Source organism: Linepithema humile, chromosome 2 (assembly GCF_040581485.1).
Source record: "Linepithema humile isolate Giens D197 chromosome 2, Lhum_UNIL_v1.0, whole genome shotgun sequence".
Taxonomy (NCBI): Eukaryota; Metazoa; Arthropoda; class Insecta; order Hymenoptera; family Formicidae; genus Linepithema; species Linepithema humile.
The window spans coordinates 18,255,062-18,281,145 of NC_090129.1; the positions used below are offsets into that span (position 1 = coordinate 18,255,062).

The following is a 26,084-nucleotide window of genomic DNA, read 5'->3' on the forward strand; positions in this document are numbered from 1 at the left end:
TTCTGTACGTACACATAGCTATGCTAGTATGTTGATGAAAAACTTATTCAAGCGTAATTTTCACTGCGTTACGCACAAATCTAATTATTCTCGCATATTCACCATTTAAACTGGTCCATATTTATTTTATTTTATCGTCGGCGTTCAATGCTAATTCTTTATTTTCATACAATCATGCATATCAAATATTTTTCTGATGCAGTAGGATGTGAAAATTTTTAATATTTATTTAAAAGAGGATATTAAATTTAAAAAGAGAATATTTGTCACATTTTGTTTTTATCATTTTAAAAATACGATATATTGTTATTGTCAACCGACTGAATGAAAAACAATCAAGTAATAAGTATAATATATAAATTTAGTAGTTAATAATATATAAATTTAAGCTATTTTTGAAAACTTATTTAAAAAATAAGCCAAGATGTAATAAAGAAATTTTAAAATTATTCACGAGTACTCAATTCCATTAAAACAATAATTTATTTATACAGGGTGATTCAAAATAACCTGATGTCCTTGCAATGCCATATTCTTGAGCGAATTCTGAGACAATTTTTCCTTTTACAAAATTTTGTCCAAAGCTTAGTTTTCGAGTTATAATTGAAAATAGATAGCAACTTACGAGTTCGGTACAACGGGCAGGCAGGGACGCGCAACGTATAATGAGACTGTCAAGTGTTTACTATCGTCTCATGACACATTACACCGTCCCTGTCTGTCCGTTGTATCGGACTCATAAGTAGCAAACTATTTTCAATTATAACTCGAAAACTAAACTTTGGACAAAATTTTGTAAAAGGAAAAATCGTCTATATATATATATATATATATTATTATATCGTCTATATTATATTATATTATTTAATATATTTTATTAAATAATAATAATCTTTTTGAGTTAAAATTAGAGATTTTGTCGTATATTATTTTAATAATAATACAATCCTATTTACAGGAATAATTTTAATTATAAATTTTGATTGGATATTATTTTACTAAACAAGATGACTATTGAAATTTAATATTCACTATGTCGTTAAAATTTGTAAAGACCGATACTTGTTACTTACAAAAGTTATTCTTTCGAACACATTATGTAAACGTTTTCTGTGAAGTGCCCATCAGAAGAGAGTTAATGACGAAACGTGATCTGCTTCATCGATTACTCCGCTTAACGATCGTGGAATTAATTTCCTGACGGGCGATTATGAGCTCGCGAAGCGTAGCTGGTTTCTTTTTTGGGGGAGGGAGGGGTGCTGAATTTTCGCGGAGTAATCAGGAACGACGGGAGTCACGTAAACGCATAATTGCAGTCGGTTCGTTTGCACCTTCTCGTCCGTGACACCCCGAAATAAGCTTCCGCGAGGGAATCGTCTTACATTCCCCACGGAACTTTGCCGCGGTGGCGCGGTCTACGTGCTTAATGATGAAAGATGATCGCCCGGGCGGGCTCCAATTTATCGCTCGTTTATCGGCCGGCCGTTTCATAAACGTTCGGACCAATCGAGGGCGAAACAATTCTCCCTGCAAAACTTGCGGCGGGGAGTTTAATTTGCGTTAACCGGAAAACTTTGACTTAAGAATTGATAGCAATTTTGATGAAAGTTAAGCAGCTGGGCAATCCATCACTATCCAGAATAAAATGTACCGCGTGTCCTGCAAAATGAGACTATAAATGACATTTAATATACTCCAAGAAAAATAATTTAAATACTTCTATGGTGAAATTTATGGTTGCTTAGCAATAATTTAAATGCGTTTGTAGAAAATATCGATCACTGACTGATTATTTGATATGCAAGTTTTATTAGAAATTTTGTTGCAACAACAAAAGTGTAACATTTCATTTATATGAATATTGACATTATAAATTTATATTATTTATAATTGGAATTATATTCGTCAAATTTACTTATACAATTTGTTACAGTTTATATTAACATTGATTTGTGCTGCATGTACATTATGAAACAAAGCAATTCATTTCAACTCAATAAAATTTATAATTTGAATCATATATTTATTTCTAATATATGGCTTACTTCAAAGAGTAGTTGTTTAATTTGTTTAATGTAATTGTTATTTACTCTGTTGATTCTTATTAAAAATTTTTAGTCAAAAATAAAAATACCACTATAAACGTTATGACTGACAGATTTCCGATTATTACCATATTGATAATTTAAAGTAATTGAATTAATATCTGTCATATATTAATATTTTTATATTGATTTTGTCACACGAGGGTACTACGTGGGTACTTTACGACGGAAATTGTTTGCTTCCCTACGGAATCGCCGTACGCTCAGAAACATTAGCTATATCTAGGCGTGGAGTATAAATAACGAAATACGTTTAATCCGATCAGACCGGGCTAGACCCGAGATTTATCGTTCGATGTGTTGCATAATTCATCGATTCTTAGCACGCCGGATTTGTGAATCGTGCCGCAGAATACACCTCTCGACGCGAACTACGAACCAGATGGATTGCTTCTCGTCGATAGCATGTTTTGTTCCACATGTAGGCAATATCGATTCATGTAATTCTGAACTACTGAATAGTAAAACACAAATGAAGTGTATAACTGCGGTAAAGTTATAGATCTGTAATACTTAGCATCTACAATACTTAGAATATGTCAATTAGTCGCTTAAACCCAGTCAATAGAATATCTTTTCTTTTATCAAAAGTATTAAATAGGTTTTTTTCTCTTTTACAATTTGTTACTTCAAAATTTTGTTATTTAATATACAATCATAATTTTAAGTGCATAGTATAGCATTAATTGTAGCTTAAATCAGCCTATAAATATTTTGAAAACAAATTTTTCCACGAATGTGGAGACCGTAATGTTAAATTGCTTAGATAATTATTGGTGCCATTGAAAAAATATTTCACTACTTTTACAATTTGACTTTCTATGTTTGTACATTGAAAAGTGTGATTCCTGATAGACCATATATACCCTGATGCTCTTTGAACTAACAAGTTTCTTGCATCAACCGTCTTCCTTTGCCGCGTGTTTCGGACGTCAAAGCGCTCTTTTCACATCCGCCAAGACGCGTTAAGGCGGACGATACAGAAGGTGCCAGTCCGTTTAGAAGAAACTTTTTCGAAAAAATAAAATATCAAGCTACGAGGATAAAAGGGGGAAGAAAATCACAAGGTTGCACATTTCTACGTACTTCAAATGTCGAAAGTCGATCCGCAAGACGAATGTACAAAAATGTACAAAAGAGCATAACAGTCGGTGATTAATTTCATACTATTCTTTTAATATCATTGACACGCACACAATGCATTTTTATTACAATAAAACTGAATTATATTATGTTAAAATCTTAAATATTTGAATTCGAAACTAATTTCAAATAATATATTATATCTTTATTATTAAAATTATTTTTGGCTTATTTATCTTACTAGAAATTAGTAAGCTATTATGCTGGGTCGCACCATTAGAATATTAAATTATTTATTATTATTGTACAAGTTAATGTTAGTAAATATTTCACCAATTAAGAATTCAGAAATTCTAAACAACTATCATTTCATACAAGTTAACTAGAATAATTTGCAAGTCACCAAAAGGTAAAGATATTCTAATGCTGACAAACATAATGCATATTCAGTTATATATCGGTTTCTTTCGTAGATCGGAATATTCAAAATAACCAAATGTATAAAATGTATACATTGATGTTCAACATCGACAATTACTGGCAATAATAAGTAAATCCTTTTGTAATTAAGTAAAAATATTAATTTCTAAATACAAATATAAAATTTAATTTTTTAAATCAACATTACTACAAAGAAATATTACACATAGAAAATTTATAATAATTTTAAATATATTTTTTATATCTGTTTAAGTGTATATATTTTTTAAAAATTCTTAAACATCGTCTTACTTGGGTAACATAGTGCACATACATAAGATAAATACGATCGCGGGGCAAAGTATGGAAGATGTAGAAGAGGCAGGGATGAATATCCCATTGATGTTAAATCGCACGCTGAACCCGTTTTAACGTCGCAGCTATTTTCATGCGACCTACTTTATGCTGGGTCGCACCATAACGAGCTTGCCTTCGAACAAATTCAAAGTACCTCCAAGTCGACGTTTCTGGTCGTTTGCTCGGCAATTTCAAAATTTTCGGCTGTGCCGATAATACCGCTTTGGCATAAAATTTTACCGCAACTCTTAGCCTTGCGATTTTATTTCCGTTATAATTGCATGATTTTACTGCTTGCTAGAGAAAAACTTGTACATTAATCGAGCCAAAAGCCATCGGTATATTGATTATCGGATAAAATTTTTCCTAAAATAAGAATCCCTATAATTCTAATCATTTATGTTTTTATTTCCTCTTAAAATTTTAATTTTTTTATCTATATTAGACTGCTATTTATATAATTTGAACTTACATTATTTTATATAATAATGCTTTTTCATTAACGTTTCTTTCTCTTTCCTCGAGAATTAAATAAATTAAAAAAATTTTGAAAATCACGTTACAGTTTTATTTTCAGTAGAAAGGTGATTTTATATTTTTTAAAATTCTGATACGAAACTAGATTTCTCATTTTCCATATTTAACATAGAATAAAATATACATAATAGAAGCGAGATTAAATGATAGAGACGTTAAATATTTGTTGCTTTCGCAGCTTTTAATTTTAGTCACATTATTAAGGATTTTGCGTGACAAAGGATGTTTTATTTCGTTGTACGGTATAATCGACCAGTCCAAAATAGTTGGGACATTCTTCCTGAGGCACGGCGTTTCAAGTATGTTTGGCGTCACGCGGCGCAAAATTAATTTCACGGCCGTTAATCATGCAGAATGACGTTTCATATGCGCGCCGGAGTCGTCCGGTGTTGCGACGAAGTCGCCACGTTTACGAGACCAACCCTGGAATTCCACATCTTCGCCATCAGCGAAGAAGATCTCGCTGGCTAAGCACTCGGATCATATAGGCCCTTTCGCGTCGTCCTACTCCTTGTGTCTAGTCGTCGTAGCTTTTTTTACTCAAGTAGAAGTGTTTATTTCTCCTTCTTTTTTTCTCTCTCTTTCTATCTCTCCTTCGTCTGCACTCTTAACACCTCTCGGTTTGTCGAGCTCATCTCTTGGAAACGCGTCAGCCTCGCGGCGCTTTCTGCTATCTTGGGAGTTGCTTTCGTGCAAGAATGCAAGAAAACACGCGTGGATAGATTTGCATGAAAAATATATGATTATATTCCAAAGAATTTTCTTAAGCAAGATGGTCACGGTGTATTTAAATAAAGGGAAATTGAGAGAAGCTCTCGAGACGGCAGGTGGAGTAAGATGTAGTGACAGGAAAGCACCTCTGCAAATAAAAAATTGAAACTTGTAGACTTATTACGTAATTGAATAGATTCTAATCGAAGAGGGCTGCTCGTTCCGACCGAGTGTTGACGGTTTGCTGGAGATTTGGATGACGATTTTCTTGCAGATGATAGGCGACTGAGCAATCGCGATACTAACTTGTTTTTTAATTGTCAATTTTTAACAGAATAACCACAAAACTTACTTAGAAAAGAAACACAATAATTAGTTGCCCTAAAAAATCTTATTTGTAATTTTATCTTTTATAAAGAAGTTTTAAAAGCGGCGAGGATTATAAATTTTTTGCATAAAAGGCGATAAACGCCGAAATGCATTTTATGCAAGCTGGCGCGTTTTGTTATCCCGAGAATCAAATTTACGCGAATCGATCGCCGTGCGAACGCCAGGCAGCGGAGCGAATCGAGCTGCATAACGACTTTCGTCCGGAGAAAACGCTTAATGAAATGCGACTGCGGGATGCGCATGTCGGGAGAGATTAATCGCGGTGAGTTCGGAATGCAGCGGTGGATTCGTCGAAAATTGTAAGGGCAATGAAATCGGTGAATAAATCAAGCGACCGTTTAATCCACGACGTTTGCGGCAATTATGTAATATCACGAGAGACGGCAATTAATTAGTTATTTCCTTTCGTTTCAATCGAATAACCAACCCGGTCCGTTTTCCGATTAAAGGATTAACGTAATAATCCACTTAAGATCGCGTCGGAGAAGACATGTTTGAGAAACGTCGTTCTCGAGAAAAGATGTCCGGATGAAAATAAGAGAATAAATGTACGTCTTAACCTTGTTGACCAGCCAAATGAAAACCTCGATGCTCATTAAAATCGACAGCACGGAAATTTTCGCCGGCATATCTCAAGAATATACACGGTGTTTTATATCTCAATAAAATATTCTGTTGTACAAATTGAATTTATGATAATGGAAATGTAAAATAAAATTTTATTATGCAATAAATTAACTACGAAAATAGAGTCATCAAATTCTTGAATTGTTTATCAAAAGAAATAATTTTATAACAAGTTACAAAAGATATTGCAAAAAATATATCCTATTATGTTATTAAAGTAATAAGCAGATTCTTCATTTTGTTAAGAATATTATTAATATTGTTAAGAATATTCATTTTGTTACAGAATATTATTAATTGATAAAAACTTCATTTTGTGAGAGTCTAATTATTTTATATTAATAATTAATCGAAGAAATAGGGGCGGTCCTTTAAAAAAAATAGACGTATAAAAAAAATTATTAATTAATATTATATAAACTATTGAAGAGACATATTTTTATTAAAATCTTAAAAAAAGGGACTTTTCAATTCTCAAATCAATTGAAAATGTCTTTACCTTTTGACATTCTTTCTATCTCAACTTTCAATCAAATTCTGTGAATGCAAAATTTATTTCAAATTCTTTAAGAAAATGCTGCTAAAGTTTATTGCAATATTTATAAAATGTTCTACTTCAATGATGTCGAGGTGGATATTTGTTCGACAAACGATCTCGAGAGAGCTGTGGATAAGAAACAGTGTGCCATACTATCGATATTGCACTTGTGCACTAGTTTTGGCTTACGTATAAGTTCTATTGTTACATTGGAATGAAATTTCTGGTAAGATTAGGGGATTGTGGTGTGTATCTAGAGATATGAGAACAGTATGTATTTTAATTGAAATCAACTCATTGCTGTGCAAAATAAAATAACATAAGAACATAAAATGCACCAACAGTAAGTATTAGTTACATTATAAATAGATAAATTAATAATATAATTAAAGCAATAAACCAAATGCAAACTGATATAAAATCAAAACAAATTGGGATAATTAATCTAACTCAATGTAAAATAAAGTAAAATAAAATACGCGGATTGCAACGCGGTTTAATTAATATAAAATAAAGTAAGTAAACGCGATCAGAGTCCTATTAAAATAAAGCCAGCTAGACAAGTGCAATCACAGTTTAACGAAATCAACAATGAGATAAATTAACAAAATCGTAACCTGGTTGAAATAAAATAAAGACAAGCACGCTTTAAGTAAAATAAAATAAATTGAGCAAGTTCGATGTTGCATTGTTGAAAATAAAACAAAATAAAGCAATCGAAAGGTAACGGAAATGCGAAGCGCCGGCATCGTTGTTGACCTCGATACTCGCCCGTTTAATAAGGAAACGTTCAGGATTGTTCATCTCAAATTCCAAGCTCTTTGAATATCTTTCTTCAAAATTTGAAGTATGTCATTATGGAACTATTGATATCGTTAAACTTCTGTTGGAAATGATCAAAATGTTTTTTGTAGTTTTTGTAGATCAATACTTCTCAAATTATTGCTGATAAGTGTGTGTGTTTCAAATTTGACTAATTGAATCGTTACTCTCTAAAAAGATTTTGATTATGACAATTCTAACTGTAGCATGAATAACTGTTTTTTTCGAAATTTTCAAGAAATGCAATATAACGTAATGTATCGCATCGCAACTAAAGAAGTGATAGAATATTCAAATTGACAATAATATACCTTTGCAATAATATATAATTGAGCGATAATAATATAACAATAACAGTATCAAATGATAATATAATATAATATGATATATGATATAATAATTATAAAAGAATAATAATAATTGTTTTTCATAATACTTACGACATTAATATTCATATTGCTTTGAATTGCAGTAAATAAAGAAAGAATAGGATTGATGTAGAACGATTTAGCTTTACGGCCGTCGGAATTCAGTGAAATCGGTCGAACCTCACGGGGCGTCGAACCCTTATTATTATAAACCAGCGGCACTGCTTGATGCAGGTTTCAGAATGGGTGGGGAGTGGAAGGAGGACGCGAGGGACCGGGAGTCGAGGGAAAAGGTAAATAACATTCGAGAAACCAATATCGGCAAAGCTCCAGTTGCTCGCAAGACAAAAGTTTCCTGGTCGAGCTGGGCAAAGGCAACTTCCGGCAATAGTGTTGCAGCAAAGAAGTAGAAAACGGAGCGGTGGGTTGGAGAGGAGGAAAATAAGGCTCGCGTCCGTTACCCTCATCGATCATCGGCTGTAACTGTCCGTTTTCGCGGAAAATGTAACGTTTTTCGCGAAATGATGTTCCCTAAGCGCCATTACGCTGTGTTGCAAACGCCGTTTGCAACACAGCGTTAGTAGTTATTAAATATTATCTCGATATTTATATTCCATGAGAAATTTTTCGATCGAATTAACGTTGTGACGAATAAATTTTTAAAAATTTCAGATATTTTTATCACAACTGATTGATTAGAGAAACACTCACAATTTTTATAAAACCTTTCTACATATCATTTTTTTAGGATACGTTGAGCGATATAATGGTAAATGTAATCATATTTCAATTTTTTGCTGGATTGCAGATTGTCTTAATCATTTTTTTTTTATATTTTTGTAATTGAGCAAATATTGTATTATGTGTTTATAACATAGAGCTGCGTAAAACGAGATATGCTATGAAACGAGATAGGAATCGGTAGTACATTGCATCAAATATGATACTCGATTCAGTTAAGATTTGAGTTCCATTGTTTCTCGAAATAAAACGATGTAGAGAGGCAGGTAAAAACAAAGATCGTTCATTGTCGAGGATGCGAATGTAATGGCGGAAGCTTGAAAAACGTAAAATATATTTGAATGCGCGCGAATAACATATCGTAACGTGATCGTTCTGAAATCTCGCGAATTAAGCGCATTCGCGCGGCGCAACGAGTCTCGCTGCCGATCGAGTTCTCCGCTGCACACTGAATATAGAATACGTGTTGCAGAACTGGCGTTTGTCGGACCCGCGGAGGGTATCAAATTCATGAAATGGCTTTTTTCGTCCGGATGCAGTTGGAAATCGAGTCTGTTATCAATCTCTCGGTTAGTCTTCGATATTACACTCGCGCGATGTCTGAGCGTATGACGCTTTAAAATGGAAAGTTCAGTGCGTGCAGAACATCAGAATGATTTTTAAATTGCACAACAATTGCAGCATTCAGCACTCGCGTTTTTTTTTTTTTTTTACAAAACATTGTGCTTCAGTTCTTTGAATTTATTAGCATAATTCATTTGAGATATAGTTGATTGCTTATAGCTTCAGCAATTTAACAACACAATTTAATACCAACGTAAATAAAAGAATATGTTAAATATATGTAGAATATCTACTTCTTTCGTCTATTAATATTTCTCAGATTTCTTTGTAAATATGAAAACAAGTTATTTTTCTCAAGAATTTTACCATGTATTATCTTACACAATAATTCCTGCAACTTTTAACGTTGGATATCTTTGTAAGTAAGCTTCGAATTATGTTCCCATTAAAGTAAAATTTACTTGAAGCTAACTACACAGACTATTGTTATCTATTTACTTTCCTGAAACTTGGTTCACGAAGAAATTTTTATTTTCAATTGCTACTCTTTGCAAGAGGCATTATCCTCTCTGTTTGTCCATTACGCAAAGACGGAACTTTCAGAGATGCGTTCCGAAAAGCGATTTCCTCGCAGCGCGATGTAAGCGAAATCCCTTCGGGAACTTTTTTACCGCCGCGGCAGTCGCGAGGCACGCACGTTCGAGGAATCGCAGGCGGTCGGCGCGACTTCAGTCGTCGCTTCATCGTTTACACCCTTATTACGGGCCTCGTCTGCAGGAATTGCGCTCCGTTCGCGCCAACGATTTCTAGGTAAACTCCTGGCAGGTAAACGGGACGCAAATATGCCCGGCGTTTGTGAACGCGATTTATCGAGCACTCGAGCCGACCCCTTACATACGCATCCTTCGTGCTTCTGCCATCTTCGTGTGCATGTGCATTTATGTAATGCGATTACCAAAACGAGTCGCGCCTCTCTCCCTCCACGTGTCAACATGCCCGCTAAATGCGCTGAAGCAGTCCGTGTTTAAATAAAAACAGCGGCTGATCAGCTCCGCAACGCGATGCGTTAGGACGTTGAGGGGATCGAAAAGAAGAGAGTAAACTCGTTCAATCCCTTTACCGCGTTCTTATCTATTGAGAGACGAATTTGCATAATTGCTTAGAATAACATTACTTAACGAAGCGGCTTTCAAGCTTTCGAGTCACATTGCAATGTTGCCAACGAAGGTGCGCAGCATTGCGTGTAACGACATCATAAGTGACTTACTGCTCGCGTTTCCGGTTTCTACCTGCAGCATTTGCGCTGCAAATTCAGGGTTATATACAGGGTGGTATTACAGATATCCTCGCTCTTTGATCGGACTTATGTTAATAGTGTGCGTGCAGTTGCTATGTAATTGTAACGGCCGAAGGCTCGTATATCGACGTTTCTTGTACTGCAATGCCTTGTACAATGCCGCAACAAATAATTACGTTAATTAAAATTATTATGTCGCGCTAAATACGTCACGACACAGTGGTCGAATGTTTTACGCCGCTATTCGGCGAAATCATTTTCCAGGCAATTCGTGTGTGTTTCGCGTCAATAAAATATTACCTTCGGTGTTTCGCTGAAACTGCTAATTGAATTAACAATTCCAAGTCATGTTATCGCAATATCGTCTGCTTAAACACAAGGATGTTAGCAAGTACATTTCAGAGAACTTATTAATCTTCGACTTTTCAAATTGATATCGATGTTGCAAGAATTAATTTGTCTATCTTTTACGGGAAATAAGGACGTGACGGTGGTACACACTCATAATATCGTTGAGACACGCCGCGCAGCGGAGCGCACGCTAAGGCTTGCGACGTGCCCGCGATAAATCGGAAGCGCGGTAAAATAGAAGTTTTCCGAGCGATTGAGCTCGCTCGGAAATGCGCGCGGCGTATTTTTCCCACCGCTACCACCATTTTTCCGCAAACACGGCGGCTCGCGATGAGTTACAACCGTCATAATGCTATGCTAGTCGGCGCGTCGGCGCGGTCACGTAGATCGCGTACGTGGACCGGTTGTGTTGCACACGCAACACACACACATACACATAAATACACATACACACACATATACACGAGCGGGATGCATGCACCGTCGATACACATTTGGCAAAGACGCCGTTGAAAGATTATACTGGCAAAGCGTGCATTAAACGCGCTCGATATGCAATTATGCATTCGCGATGCGTTTGCGTTGTCAACGAGCGTCACAACAAGCCGTTGTAACATCATCTCGATGTACCTCGATCTCGAGAATCGTCGAGAACATTTCTGGAAATTAGGTTGCGTAATTAAACTTCCATTTGAATATCGTATAACCGTATTTTATTCGATTATTGCTATATGTCAGATAGAAGAAATTGGTAGAAATTGGTAGAAATTGGTAGAAATTGTGACAAACTACTTTTTTTTTTTTCAAGACAATATCTATTATTTTGCAATTCTAAGTTAATATTGGAACGGAAATAACACGTCAATTTTTTATATATTGAATACGGAATTGTAAACTACTATAAAAAAAAGATAAATAAATCAAAATTGATTGATTGGTTTTTAAAAATAAATTACCGATAGAAAATTAAATCTAGAGGATTCTGTGGAAGCAAACGTTATTATATATCTAGATAGATTCGAGTTTTCGGATTTCTAATTATATCTCTAATAATAAATAATAAGTCTGTGGAATAAATAAGTCGAAAAACTTTATTTTTGTTGCGGTTCAAGCAGGTCAAAAATTTTTGAGATTGACTTGTCATCGAATTATCATAATCTGCTTAAGACTTATTATCATGCAATAATTTCTGAAATAATAAAATATATCGCAAGTAAATGAAGAAGTCAATAAATATTTAACTCTATATAAAATAAAAGAAGACACTAGAGAGTATAGGCAGAAACTGTAAAGGGAACAAATTAATTATTCAAACAGCATTTTAAATTAGTTCATGTCATGCAATATTCTTTACAAAGATTCGCTAAATAAATTACTATTTCTAAGTATGTATCTTTATATTCTTCTGTATTAACTGTAACAAAACTAATATCTATCGGATTTTTTGTAATTAAATTAGCTTGTATCACACACCAACTGTTATTTACATTCTCGTAAGGAATCTCTTGAGCTATCTAATACTCTATTGTTTGGTGCAAATCAACTCGAATTAATTTCTCAAACCACAACTGCCATAAAACTCGTAGAAATTCTTTGGAATTAAATTTCTGTCTATAAGCGTTAATGGAAATCTCAAGTTTGAATTATCGCAAAACGCAATTAACGGGGATTAGCGCTCTGCTCCATCGAGTCGTTCGATCTCGGCGCGTTGTCGCGCGCGGCAAACTGCACTCCGCTACCTACCCTATGGATTACGTATGAATAAATGATCGACCGCGACCCGGGGCACGGCGTTGTTGGAATATCCGGTGAGCGCGTACATACACATACGCTCGCACTTAGAGCGTACGAGCGTGCTCGCGCTCTGGCGTGCGAGATCGTCGTCATCGTGTCGACCGCCAGACGGCAGTAAACGGTCGACCGCGATCCCCGGTGGCAGGAAAGGGGGCTGGTAGGGCGCGAACAGGGTGGTTTTCCAAGGTGGGATGGTGGCGAGTTCTTGCGGAGAGTGTAGGTGAGCGGCGAGCACGAGAACGAGCAGCAGCAGGCTGAAGGAAACCGCTGGCCAGATTAAATCTTTCCCTCGAAGGGGTTAAGCTCTACCGGGGCCCTACGTTGCGATAAGGCCTGCAAACGCGCTCGTTCGCAGAGCTTTCGTGTCGAAACCCGACGCCCCCTCGCGTGTCGCTCCCCCACGACACTCCACCGACCAGCGGCGACGGCGTTATAAAAATATTCCGGCGCACCTTTCGTGGTTTCTTCGATACGCAAGCATTCGTGACACGAATCTCTGCCTCTTAAAGGGCGCTCGCAAATATGCTTGAGAGACTATGCGAGCTCCGTTCTTATCGCAAATCTCGTAGCCGCCGGTCGATCGCACCTTTCCGATGTCTCGAACTTGACCGCGCTCGGATAATTTGCTGATTACAAAAAATATATATTTGCGCTCTTTACTATATATTTATTTTTATTAATTTTTATTTCTCATTTTTTTATAGATTGTATCTTTTCTAGCTATTTTTTTTTTTTTACTATTATTAATTTACAAAAAAATTGTTGTAATTTAAAATTTTTTGAAAATTAAAGTTATATGAAAACACACCAGTCTTTTAAAAATAATCGAGACATTCGCACGGTTTGATAAAAATCGCTCAAAAATAATACCCTCCGGCAAGACAATAGTTTAAGTAAAACAATATCACCCTCCCAATATTTATGGTTTCAGTTATTTGAAAGAAATATAGTAAAGCATCTCCAATAAAAATATATAGATAAATAGTAGAAAAAATTCTAGAAATCTATTAAAAATATTTTTATTTAAACTAACAAATGTGGTTTAAATAAGAGTATATTTTATTCCATGTCGTTTTCAAGGTTTAATAATGTATCTTGGAAAAAGTTAAAAAAATAGAGTTATAAAATAAAGAAAAAAAATAAGTTAAAAATTTTAATGTGCAAATAATACTATTCCATAATTTTTCATATACTACATTGAGACAAATAATATCTGTATATTTATTTTTTAAAACAGTTAGAGAAAATGTGGAAACGTATAATAATCCTTTAACTTCTTGTCGCGCATACTTCTTCATAATTTACAGGTGCTTTCTAACTAACCATTATGATCTAACTAATCATTAGAAAGGATCTCGGTAATGAAAGGCTTAAATGTAGACGAGTCGACTTTGTATGGGCGGGTTAGCCGTTGCAAATTCGCCGACGAGACAGTTTGATTCTCAGCAATTGAATAACAAAATCATCGCCAAGCTGCGAAGGTGTATAATGTAAGGAAGGTTGTAATCACCCTCCTCCGTCATTTATGACCGTCGAGACCTCCAGTAGACGATACGCTACCCAGCCCCCGACCTCCGTTTGCGCGACGATGACGAGTTTACACGCCACCTGGTAAGCACGCGCCGTCGCCTATTTTAACACGCGACTGCAAGGCCTAAAACGAGCATAACGATTAAATTCGGAAGTTTGTAATCCTATAAACTTAAACTAAACTTGAGAAATGTTTTATAAAGATAAAATTTACAAATATTCTTATTTTTTGTTATTGTTCTATATATTCTCCTTGTATTTTTATTTAAGCATACTTTCATTTATTGTATGCACATTAGATCTATCTGCCGATATCAATTTTGCGCAAGAAATACAGGCATTTTCATATATAAAATAAGAATTGTAGATCTTTCGCCTTAGTGTTCCTTTGCTAGCGCAATAAGTAGGCTATTTCCAGATAAGAAAATAAAACAGTTGTCAATAAAAAAAAATATAGCGTGTTATTAAATTTTCAATTACACGTCGTATTGCTCAAGGAATCTGTGAGGAGCGACAATAGTTGCTGGTATACTCCGTCGTTACTCTAGTGCGGTGCTTTTATATTTCTTTCTTCGCGTTCGCGTGCCGAGTCGACGACGACATTAAAAGCAGAAACCTGCGGCGGTTGGTACGCCACATGGCGTGTGAAGTTGTCGTCATAGTTCCCCGACTTGTTCCCCAGTCCCAGAAATAAAGGATCGGCTGTGATTCCTGATGATCAGTGAAGGGACGGCAAAATCTGTAAACGTAGGCGGTCGTCCCTTTGCTGAGTAATAAGAAGTTTTATAGTTTCTATAGGGAACATAAAAGGTTTCATCAAGCTGTTTGTTATTTGCAGACATGTTTCTATTATTATTTTTTCGTAAAAAGTTTGCGACGTAAATGAATTGTGATATATCACATTGAGTAATTTTAGAATATAACCAATTTTCACTCGATTTGAATTTTTTAAATATTTTTCTTACATTTTCTATATATTTTTTGTATAAAACGTTATTCGTGTTTTTTTATAAAATAAAATGTTTTTAATATTATACGACTATCGAAACATGCATATATGCAAGAAACGTATAAAGAAAAAAAAAGTACAAAATCAACTTTATCTAATCTGATTACAGTTCAACATATATTATGGAATTAACTTTGTAATGTATTACATTACATGTCAGATTCAAACATTAAGCAATAAAAATGGAACAGTATTATTAAGTTGTTTTAAATTCTATATTTTTTATTATTATTATTCTGCTAGAATCGGTATCACTGACATTTTAAATAAGAAGTTTTTCGTGTATGATTTTATCCAAGATATCTGATAGCGCGATATAGCGTCGATAACGATTACACAAGAAGGAACGAAAGCTTTATCGTGACGAAAATGCAAGCGCAAACACCACAGCGGTAAAACCACATGGAGAGGCGTTTGATTCGATTCCGGATTACGCGTATCGATCGAATTAAAAATCGAGTTGAACTGGTTGCGCTCATCGTCGACCTTTACTACTGAATATTGCGGAACACATCAACGCCGGGGATTTCTCGCAAACTGTTGTCAACTTAAATCTGATTGCGCGTTTTCTGTGCATTGAATGATGATTTCTAACACCACCGAATTTGCGTATTGCAAATGTTTAATACTTTTATGAAACAAATAAATTTAGAAATTTATCAATCATAGTAAATCATTTTGGAGAATAGAGAGTTAATTGGTATTTACTAATTGTATAATAATAATAACTAATAATAATAATAGATTACTATTAAAATTTCAGCTCTTCCAATTATTGATAAAATGATATACAATACCAATGTTTAAGCAAGCAATAACGTTTATCGTTAAATGAAACGTACAATCAAGAGATTTCTGTCGTTAATAGGTCATGCGGTGTACCTAAATCATTTGTGTGACACCACTAGAAAGTACATCCGGCACGTGCACGATCTCCTTTCTCCGTGAATTCCGAGACACTCGATGCATCGCGGGCGCGATGCAGATTAGGAAAGTACGCCGGAGGTGCAACGATATATTGGCAATAAACCGACGCCAGGCGCATCGGGCCGGAGATAAATTATTGTCGGACGGAGGAACGGGCCCGCTGCACGTCCCGGCAATTCCGAGGCTGCGTCGCTGCACAGCGCGTTGCAGTGCAATTATATGACGCGAACGGAAAGACGCGCATGCCGATTACGCCATCCAGCAATGTTATGCATGACGAGACGTTCACGATATCGTCTCGAGTGCTTGTCATTTTTTTAACGTCTCTCAATCTTATTCAGTCACGACAGATTTAACGTCGCGAGTGTCTCGCTTTGCGACTAAATTAAATTGCATAAATCTTATAAAACTACCAAGAAGATATTTTTAACGATAATATCTTATGACGCTATTCTGCGATACTTTTATAACTTTTTATAGCGTTTCGTTATTTGTCCATTGCAGATATAGTCAGTGTTCAGTTTACGTATACAATGCTCTGATATAAAAAAGAAACACATTATTTCAAATATTCTCAAAATTGCAGACACCGTATGAATATAACATTTTTACGACGACAATCCAAAACTATATCGCGTTAATAAATCTAGCAATGAATCAAATTTGGTCCAAGAATCCAAGGTATGTAGACATTCACGTGACATAATTCAATGGCCATCAATAAAAAGAGGCTATTTCCCTGCATTTCTGGACAAATGTCGCATCTTGCAGCCGTTTATAAAACACACCGGCGACGTTATTGATTTCCCGACGGCCGGGCTGCTTTCTTCCCCGATTTTTGCTCCTTCTGGTCTCTTTGCGCTCACGTGCGATTCATTTCCCTCGACGGCGAAATTATAAACGAAACGACGGAATCTCGTGACCTCACTTTCGTGCGGGGCATTGATCGGTCGGGTCACGACGACGACAACGGCCGCTTCGACGGCCCGCTTGTTTCCGCTTGCGAAAATGCGGATTAGAGAGAGCCACGTTTTGGTGAGAGCTGCATTGCGTCTAAGCGGCTAATTTAGATCGTCCGATACGAATTATTCAATTTGACGTAAACGAATAAAGTAACGAGCAAATTCTGTACAGGAATATAAATATATATTATATAGTTAGACGATAACTGAAATTTGAAAACTAAAATGTTTTATACCTTATTTTACCTATTTTTGAATATAAATTTTTTATATAGAAATAATGTGTACTACATAGCTAGTAAATATAGTTTATTTTGCATGTAAGTATAAAAAATCTTTTCGGATAAGAATAATAAATTAATTTAGTTAACAAAATGAAGGTTTCTTCCAAGCTTCTTTATGCATATCGCAGAAAATGTTTATGCAAGCGGAACTATTTTTTAATCAGTTGGTTGGTGATTTTTTATCAGTTACGATCAGCACTTTTTGCCTTGAGGTCTGTCTTTGGATATAAATATGTGCTAAAGTATCACACCCTATTTTCCAAAGGTGTTCTCTTTGGCGCAATCGATCGACTGCTCGCAAACGGCGATAATTATAAACGCGCCAAGAAGAATATCGAGTTTCTGTAGAAGGTCGTTATGATACCATACGAAATAATTATATTTGTAAAAAAGTAGAAATATAACATGAAAATTTAGAAAACTTTAAATCAAATAATAAAAAAAACAATCAACAGTAAAACAGTAAAAATTATTTATTTTTATCTTTTTATTAACTAAATTGATTTTTTACAGTCAAATATAAAATAAAGTTATATATAAAGCAGTATAAAATCAAATTTTTATTGGTAATAATGTTTACTATTATTATTTTATATTGCAAATGACACTATAAATTTTACAATTGCGTCGAGACCAATAAAATTAATATATATTTATAAATAAAAATGATTATAGAAAAAAAAGATTTTAAATATTAAAAGAGAAAATTTGCGAATATTTTTAGAGGAAGGAAAGAAAAAAAGTAATACATTTTTATTTGCACGCGTGCACAATATACTAACTGTACGTTTAAATCAATTGTTTTTTTCTCGCATCAAGACGAATAATAAAAATCAAGACATGAAACGAAAAATCGTAACCGCTCGAGATCGAGCTTTCGTCGAGAGTAACATTTATTATCCGTTATATTGGATGCTCGCGCTATTGCAAACGAACCAAACGAGACGAAGGAAACGAGATGGTGCCCACAGCGTTTCTCTCCGTAGAAAATCGAACGGGTATCCGCAAGCCGCCAGTAAACAAAGTGAGGAAGAGTGACCGGTCGTTCCTTTTTGCGAGCGTGTTTCCAGTTTTGTTAGACACGCGGTGACAGTGTAGAAAGAAAGAAAAGAAGAAAGGAAGAACTTCGCGAAATCACCTCGTTGTTTCTTCAGATATAGCTTGGCGACATTGCTGCTGAAAACTACGAGGCTTAGTTTATTACTTCATCTTCCGTAGCGCGCGATAGAAAAATACGAACGACTCGGCTCCATTACAAGCTGGTAATACCAGCGAGGCAAAGCACGAAGGAAAATATAACGATATGGCGACGTAAATGTTATCGTTTGCGAAATGATACACGCCTCCGTATGTTTGGTTACACGGAATTTTTGTTTCTTCAGAGAAAATACGATAACGTTAGCATCTCGAAATTTTTACGTCAACTAGTCGAGTTTGTTTTTCATTTGGACGAAATCATGCTGCGAAACAAAAATAATATTAATAAAATAATACAAAAAGCTTTAACTCTAAAAAAAAGCATATCAATAAATTACTCGTGTCGAAATAATTTTTAACAGACAACTCGTATTTCCCGTTGTTTACATTGTTTTGTTTGTAATGCTTCGCTGCATTATATGCGATACTATTTATTTTGAAGTTAAATTTAGAATGTGAATATGTATGTATGTTATTGAGAGTTATTTATAATTGAGCGTTGATATTTCAATAAAATTTCCAAAAATTGATTTACTTCTAAATAAATTATATAACAGTACAATTTATTGTACAAAATATTTATATATGCTTCATGCAAGTAATTGCTAATCAAATTTAAATTACCTTATTTGCTTTTGAAAAATATATTTTTTATTTATATCAGTAAATAATATGTAATCTTACGTAAAATCTTTTTTTTTTTTTTTAATTGATTATGTATTTAATTTAAAAGATGTGTTTTGTTTCTCATTTCTTCGAAGCGAGCAATAAATTTTCCAATTTTTAAAGATTTTTTGATGGAAAACGTTTTCTTAGCTTTTAAATTTTTATAATAGTAAAAATAATCGCATGCTAAATTCTTAACCACACATTGCACGGCCAAAGTGTGATGGTGATTTGCGAGAGGCGGGCTGACTCTCGTCGATAAATCCAGTCTTTGAAGTCGCGATCAATGAAATATGTCGGAAGTGCGCCGATACACTGAATGCTACGTGCTACTAGATGCATCAAAGCGGATTTACGGCAAATTTTGCACTCGGGAAAATCGTTCTGACAAGTGACGAGCGAATTTGCGAAGTCAAAACAAGAGCGAAGCGAATAGGAAATCAAACAGATAAATCGCAGCCGATCGGCTCCAGGCGAACTGTATGTGAAATGAAGCTGATAATGGCTGTCAACTGCAAAATCTTGTTTTCGCGAACCTGGTACAAGAGGATAAGAACGGACGGGTTGAGAAACCGCTTGCTCGCCCTGATTTAAGACGGAAGTTCCGTCCTTCACCGTCACGTCATTGTTATCCTTAGAGTTTCCAGCTGGAGTGTGTCAGAAGTACACAGAGCGGTTGAGAGCGAGGTAAACGGATTGTAGAATTGTGATTAGAGCATTTATAACGAATTTACGTATTACAAACCCGGTAATATTTTATAAAAGTAATTTTAATATCACGAAAGCTTAAGCGTAAGCTCCTACTTTTGCCGGAGAAAATATCTTTGTTAGACATATTTTGGTCTTACTTGGATTTAAAATAACTCTGCTAAATAAAATTTTAAAACTACTGTTGCAGCATCAACGTGATAATTTTCATACAATTTTCTGATGACGAAATATTATGTTTTCTAAAGAACAAAGGAGATTATTTTTCTCTCTCATTTATGTTTCTGCACTTAGAGCGAGGTTTTTACAGGGTATATACTTGTTGCAAGCAAATAGGTCGTTTTTATTACATTTAAAAGTAAGGGTCATGAAACGATGAGACCGTCAAATCAAATTTTCTTCTCATCCGTCTTAACGCACCGCGGAGAATGGTGGTACTCGAGCGCTACCGCGTCTCTTTGAGCTCGCGAAACGTCTCGGCGATTTAATCGCCGCTTCAGCATTACTGTCTTTCCGTACATCCGCGATGTCGCTGATGCACCGCTGACGCACTTCGCTGAGTTTAACTTCAAGCCGAGTCATGACGACGTGGAAACTTTCGACTTAACTCTGGCGCCGTTCGGTTGCCGTCGTTTGTCGACGCGCATCCGCGAAAACAGGATTTTCACGCTAAGCGCAATTACGCGCCTCAACTCGCGAGAGTGCGGCTGCGGTTTTCTTGGTATAAAAGGAAACTGCCTCTTTCTATGCATCAGATAAATAAACACTTGAATAGGAAGTTTTCCTCAGATTTTCGGAAGCGTATATAATATTATTTATTACTTTTGAATTTATTAAAAACGAACGAAAACGCTAAGAATAAAGAAATTATTTTATTTTCAGAAACCATAAATCTTTTTAAAATTGTAGCAGTCAGTGAAAAGGCAGGAAGAATCGCTATAAAATGCAGCATGTGTAAGAATTAACAAAAAAAGGGGTGAAATAAAAAATTTTTTGCTTGGAGCTGCAGAAAACCCGATTCTTCCTGTTTTCTTTTCCTTCTGCCAACGCATCTATTTGGTTTTGACAATGTTTTCTCGTTGCATAATAAATGCGAACAGAAATTAGCGCGCCGCAGCGATAATTACGTCTCGCGGGACGTTTGCGTGCGCTTGAAGTGACGAATGAAGAGACCACAATTCCGTTCGCAGGGATTTCGAGTTTCACGTTTCTTCGTGTAGTGTGTTTCACATTGGTGAAATTCCATTCTCTCGTTAATTTTCCGTTAGGCACATTATTCTACAAAATAGAGTTCAATCTCAATTCTTTATATTGTAGAAAATCGCAAACATACGGTTTCAAAAAGCCTATTAATATAAAATTTGAAAAAGTTTGGCTATAAATCTTAATATGTTATTCCTAATTTAAATAACGCTCTTCACAAAAAATTGTTTTTGGAAAAAAATATAAATATTTTGCTGTTAATAAGCAAACTTTTGTCTTCAATGAAAAGAATTACATAGCAAAGTTGCAAGTTGACGTCATGAGATATTCTCACTGCTTAACTTATCGATTGCATTTACTCTCAATTGTTATTGAAACTCTTTAATCTTCTAATTTCGTTCATAAATCATAGAATTCATCATTTTTGAACAGCTTTACAAAAAGAATTAAAAAGTTTATTATAATTTTTAAATGTAAATTATTAAATAACAAGTGTTTTAAGATTTTGAAAATTTTTATGTAATTGTAACTATATTGCCAAATTGATATAAGTGATATTTAAAATACGACAAAAACAATCCAATTGAGAAATTAATTTTTGGAATTAACAAGTTAATATCCACAAGTTAAATTTTTCTGTATCGTGTTCTTATTCACTTATTATCTAGAAAATATACTCATTTATTATCTAGAAAATATTATCAAAATTATGTTTCGGAAAATAATATTATACAGATAGAACATTGCAAATGAAGAACGTGCAAACCGCAACTAAGGTCATAAGACGATCAACAGATTGCCGTTGTTTCGCAGACTAATTAGCGCAAGCTTATAAAACGTGATTGTCTTAAGATACTACGCTCACAGCGTAACATTTTGCTATTCAGATTGTACAATCTTGGTGAAACAGTGAAATTAATGAGTGTTTCTGCGTTACGTCATAAGAAAAGAAGATTTTTAATACTAATTTTTGCTAATTAACTATTATTCTAATTTACAAATTTCTATAAACCATTTATTATTGCTACAAAATATTACATAAATCTTATAACAAGTTGCGAATGTAGCAATGCCTTTATTTTTATTAATTTATTTTATGAAAGAATATAAAATAAACGTTAGAACAAGTTTATAATTTACTTAACACTTTAAAATTTGAAACAGACATAATTTCAAAAGTTTCGCAACAAATAACTCCGTTTCTTACTAACAAAATACGTATAAATGTCAATAAAAACTAGCAATATAAGGTTGTTGTTGAACATTGCGGCTGAACTAACGCTAGCTCGACATACGTCAATATTTATTTGACATTGTTTACCTACTGTTCCACTTCCAAACAACCGAAGTGCATCATTGTATATGGCTTTTACTTTTACTAACAATGAAGTTCTTCGTAAAATTATAGTAAAGAACAATTTGCGTAAAAATAGCGGTAGTCGCGCAAATTAAAGATTATCTCATCACATACTATTTTGAAATTAGATCGACTTTGCTTTGCATTTATAAAAATTATTAAAACTTAAACATCAGGTTTAATTAATTAATAAATTTACCATTTTTTTAAATTTATGTATTACGTATATACTGATATGCAAATAATTATGTAGGATCATTTTTCAGCTTTATTATGCTATAAATAAAAAAAAACTGATTAATTCTAGCTCTGCGGACAACATAAATGTGGAAAATGCGAAATAAAAGTTTCGAGACGTAGCTTCTTCTCGTTCTTTCCGGTTATACCGTTTGTTCCAAATTGCGGGGGATCTTCTGTCAACACAATGCAACTGCGTTTTACTCACGCGCATAGATTTAAAAGGGAGACAGAAAAACAAAACGTAGAAACGGCGAATAAAAGCCTCCTACTTCCGCCGTTATTTTCTACGCTAATTAATAGGCAGAGCCCGGCGTTTCAGAACCGATACATATTTCATGCGCACCGGCGGCGACCGTTTAAATCCGCCTTTGCTGCGCGACCGGTACTAATAATTGCGGCGCTCGAGGGGTTCGACTTGATAAAGGGCATCGGTAAAGAGAATCTGCGAAAAGCGTTCATAATATCTGATAGTGCAACTGAGCAGCCCGAAAGGGACATATGCATATGTCGGAAACAGTCTCAATGCGTTAACCCTTTATTGCGCCCTTCATCAAGTTTTTGATAATTTTTTCTTATATGTTTTGACATGCATTGTTAAAAGCATATGCAAATTAAACCAAAGTGCATCATTGAATGCACAATTTGTTTGAAAAAAATGTGATTAATTCGCTGTGAATATTAAGAAGAAATATTTATCTACTATATATTCTCATTATTTGTTCTCTAAACACAACAAAATATTATTTCTCTCCGTATTGTACTAATTAAGAACGAAAAATTACTTGTGAAACATTCCGAGATAAAATACATAAGTAGCAAATCACTGTGCTAAATGTAATATTTAACATTTTTCACAGATACATTATAAAAATCCATATCTTTTATACCATTCGAGCGATTTATTCGCAATATTCCGCAGCGTTCGCGCTATTCATCAGAACGCGAAATCAGCAAGCCCGCGTTGCCAATTTTAATCAAGCCACGCATCCTATTACATTTTACACCGGCAGCTGCCGCCTGGCGCGGAGTGCGTAATGGCGCTTAGCCGGAAATCCTGTTTTCGCGGATCTGAGTCGGCGAAGATGGCGGCGAAAGTCGACTGCCGGGCTGACTGACTTAAGTCGAAAGTTCGCCGGCGGTGGCCTCGTCACTGTTTTCCTTGGTGGGAGTTTAACTCGGCGGAGTGCATCAGGAGTGCGTCGGTGCATAAGGAACGAGAGGAACCAGGCGGGCGGCGGCGGCGGCGGCATTAACGCTGCATCCTCGTGCGCTAATCCGGCTGTTATCCCCCGGACTTAGACAGAGGACGACCGGTCCTCGAACCAACTCCACTCATCGCGTCTCGAATACTCCTCGTCCTCGTCCTTCTGCCATTTTCTCCAATTCTCCATTTCTCTTTCTTAATGAATGCTCGCTGATTAGTACGTCCCCGATCTTGCAGAGAAAAATCTTCAGCCCTAATCAGTGTACTTAAAGAGATTAAATTGTGGAAAATGATTTTTAAAGAGTTATATCTCTGCGTACTCTCGACTGAGTTATTTTTGTATACAGAAAGAACTCCATGCGCTATATGTCGTATTCTCCGGAGTCTTATTTTTATCATTGAAGAGGGCTGCAATGTAAAAATATATTCTCCATGCAATATGCATATATAATTTTAAAAAATCCGCAGGTACTTTTCAGCGGAATTATTCCGTACGATCTTTCGACAGCTTAATGTAGATTTATAAACTCGCTTATCTAAATGATTATTTCCGATTGTGCAGAGAGTTAAGTGTTCTATCTGAAAAGCATTTTTGCATACAACTTTTTATTCTTGCAAAACCAGAAATGCGAAAATAAATGTTCTCGGCTAGAAGGGATCGCAGGCGCAGATATCAGATGGAGAAGTTCCATAGCTTAATGTTTCTACTCTCTCGCGAAGATCATCTCTTCCGGCGACGGGAAGAGAGAAGACAAGAGTAGAGCCGGCTGCTGTTTCCGCACGTTACGTGTCTTGACCATAGAAACGGTACAATGGCCTCCGCCAAACAACCGGTCGTAACTCGCGAGTAGATAAAGGATCATCCTCCTCTTTCTCCCTCTTCCAGGGACTTCCTTTCTTCCGTAACTATTTCCTTGGTTCTACCAAGCTCCCCGAAACGTGCTTAGAAAAGCGGTCCTCTTAGAAAGTGACGACGTGTCGTTGATTATTTCACCTCGCACGCATTCTTGGTGTCGTTTTCTTGTATCTTCACAGCGTCGTTTGTTAATTCCAGCTGACAAAACTTTTTTCGGAAAATTATTAATAAAATAAAAACTTTTTAAATAATAATAATTAGCTATTTATCCAATTAAATGTTATAAAGTTATTGAAAAGTGACGAAGTTATATTATTAGGCGATATTTAAAAAAAAAATATTCTCTTTAAAATTTTCACTTATTACGCTATTTTTCGTAGAATGTACAAAATAAACAGTGTGTAATTCTTTAATGAAAGATTCACTATGATGAGCTTTATGAATGTATTGTAATACTAACTTGGGTATTAAAAGATCCGGAGTTTTTTTTTGCTATACTTTTTTTCTCTAACAAATCTTTATTTTTCATACACTCTAGGATGAAAGAAAGTCAACGCCTAACAACCAAGAAATACTCTTTTTTACTCGAGGTTCGCCTTCGAGGCAGTCAGCGATGTATTAAGAGTATCCAACGCGATGGCTTCAGGCTACGCGAACGAGACTCTCGCTAAAATTTTAAACTAGCATGACTTTGCGCCTCGTAAACTTTGCAGATCCCGGAAAATTCCGTCCCTTTGTGTCGGAAAAGCTTACGTTAAAACCGCATACTACCTTATTTCGATTATCAATGTTCTAATCATTTATCTATTCAACAATTAATAAAACTCGCGGATTTAAGAATAATAAAATGACGAAACATGTATTTTATCTCGCATGAAAATATGTGGTTCCTAATTGTAAAGTATTATATTTATTGCACAATTTTTATTGCATGCCATAAAAATTATATTATTACGATACATACAACATGTTTAGTTTAGTCGTAAATCTATTTATATTTACAATTGCGAGTAAGAAATTATTGCGGCGGTGTATTTTATTCTTGAAGTACGTCGGCTGATAACCGGAGGCGCGCGAAAATGTGCGAGAAAGAAAAATTTGAGAGTACTCCGCCGTGCCGGTGGACTTTGTAAGTCAAACCAAATTCGTGCGCTCGCATTCTCTGCGCTTTATACACCGCGCGCGTTCCAAACGTACCGCGAAGAAAGCAACACAGAGGAGAAACACCGACGCGTG

General features: G+C 35.2%; 1 protein-coding gene across 11 annotated transcripts in view; it reads left to right on the plus strand.

Annotated features, from left to right (window-relative positions):
- Gfrl (Glial cell line-derived neurotrophic family receptor-like) overlaps window positions 1-26,084 on the plus strand; it is a 342,717-nt gene that overhangs the window by 59,120 nt on the left and 257,513 nt on the right. The gene's annotated exons all lie outside the window — the stretch shown is intronic.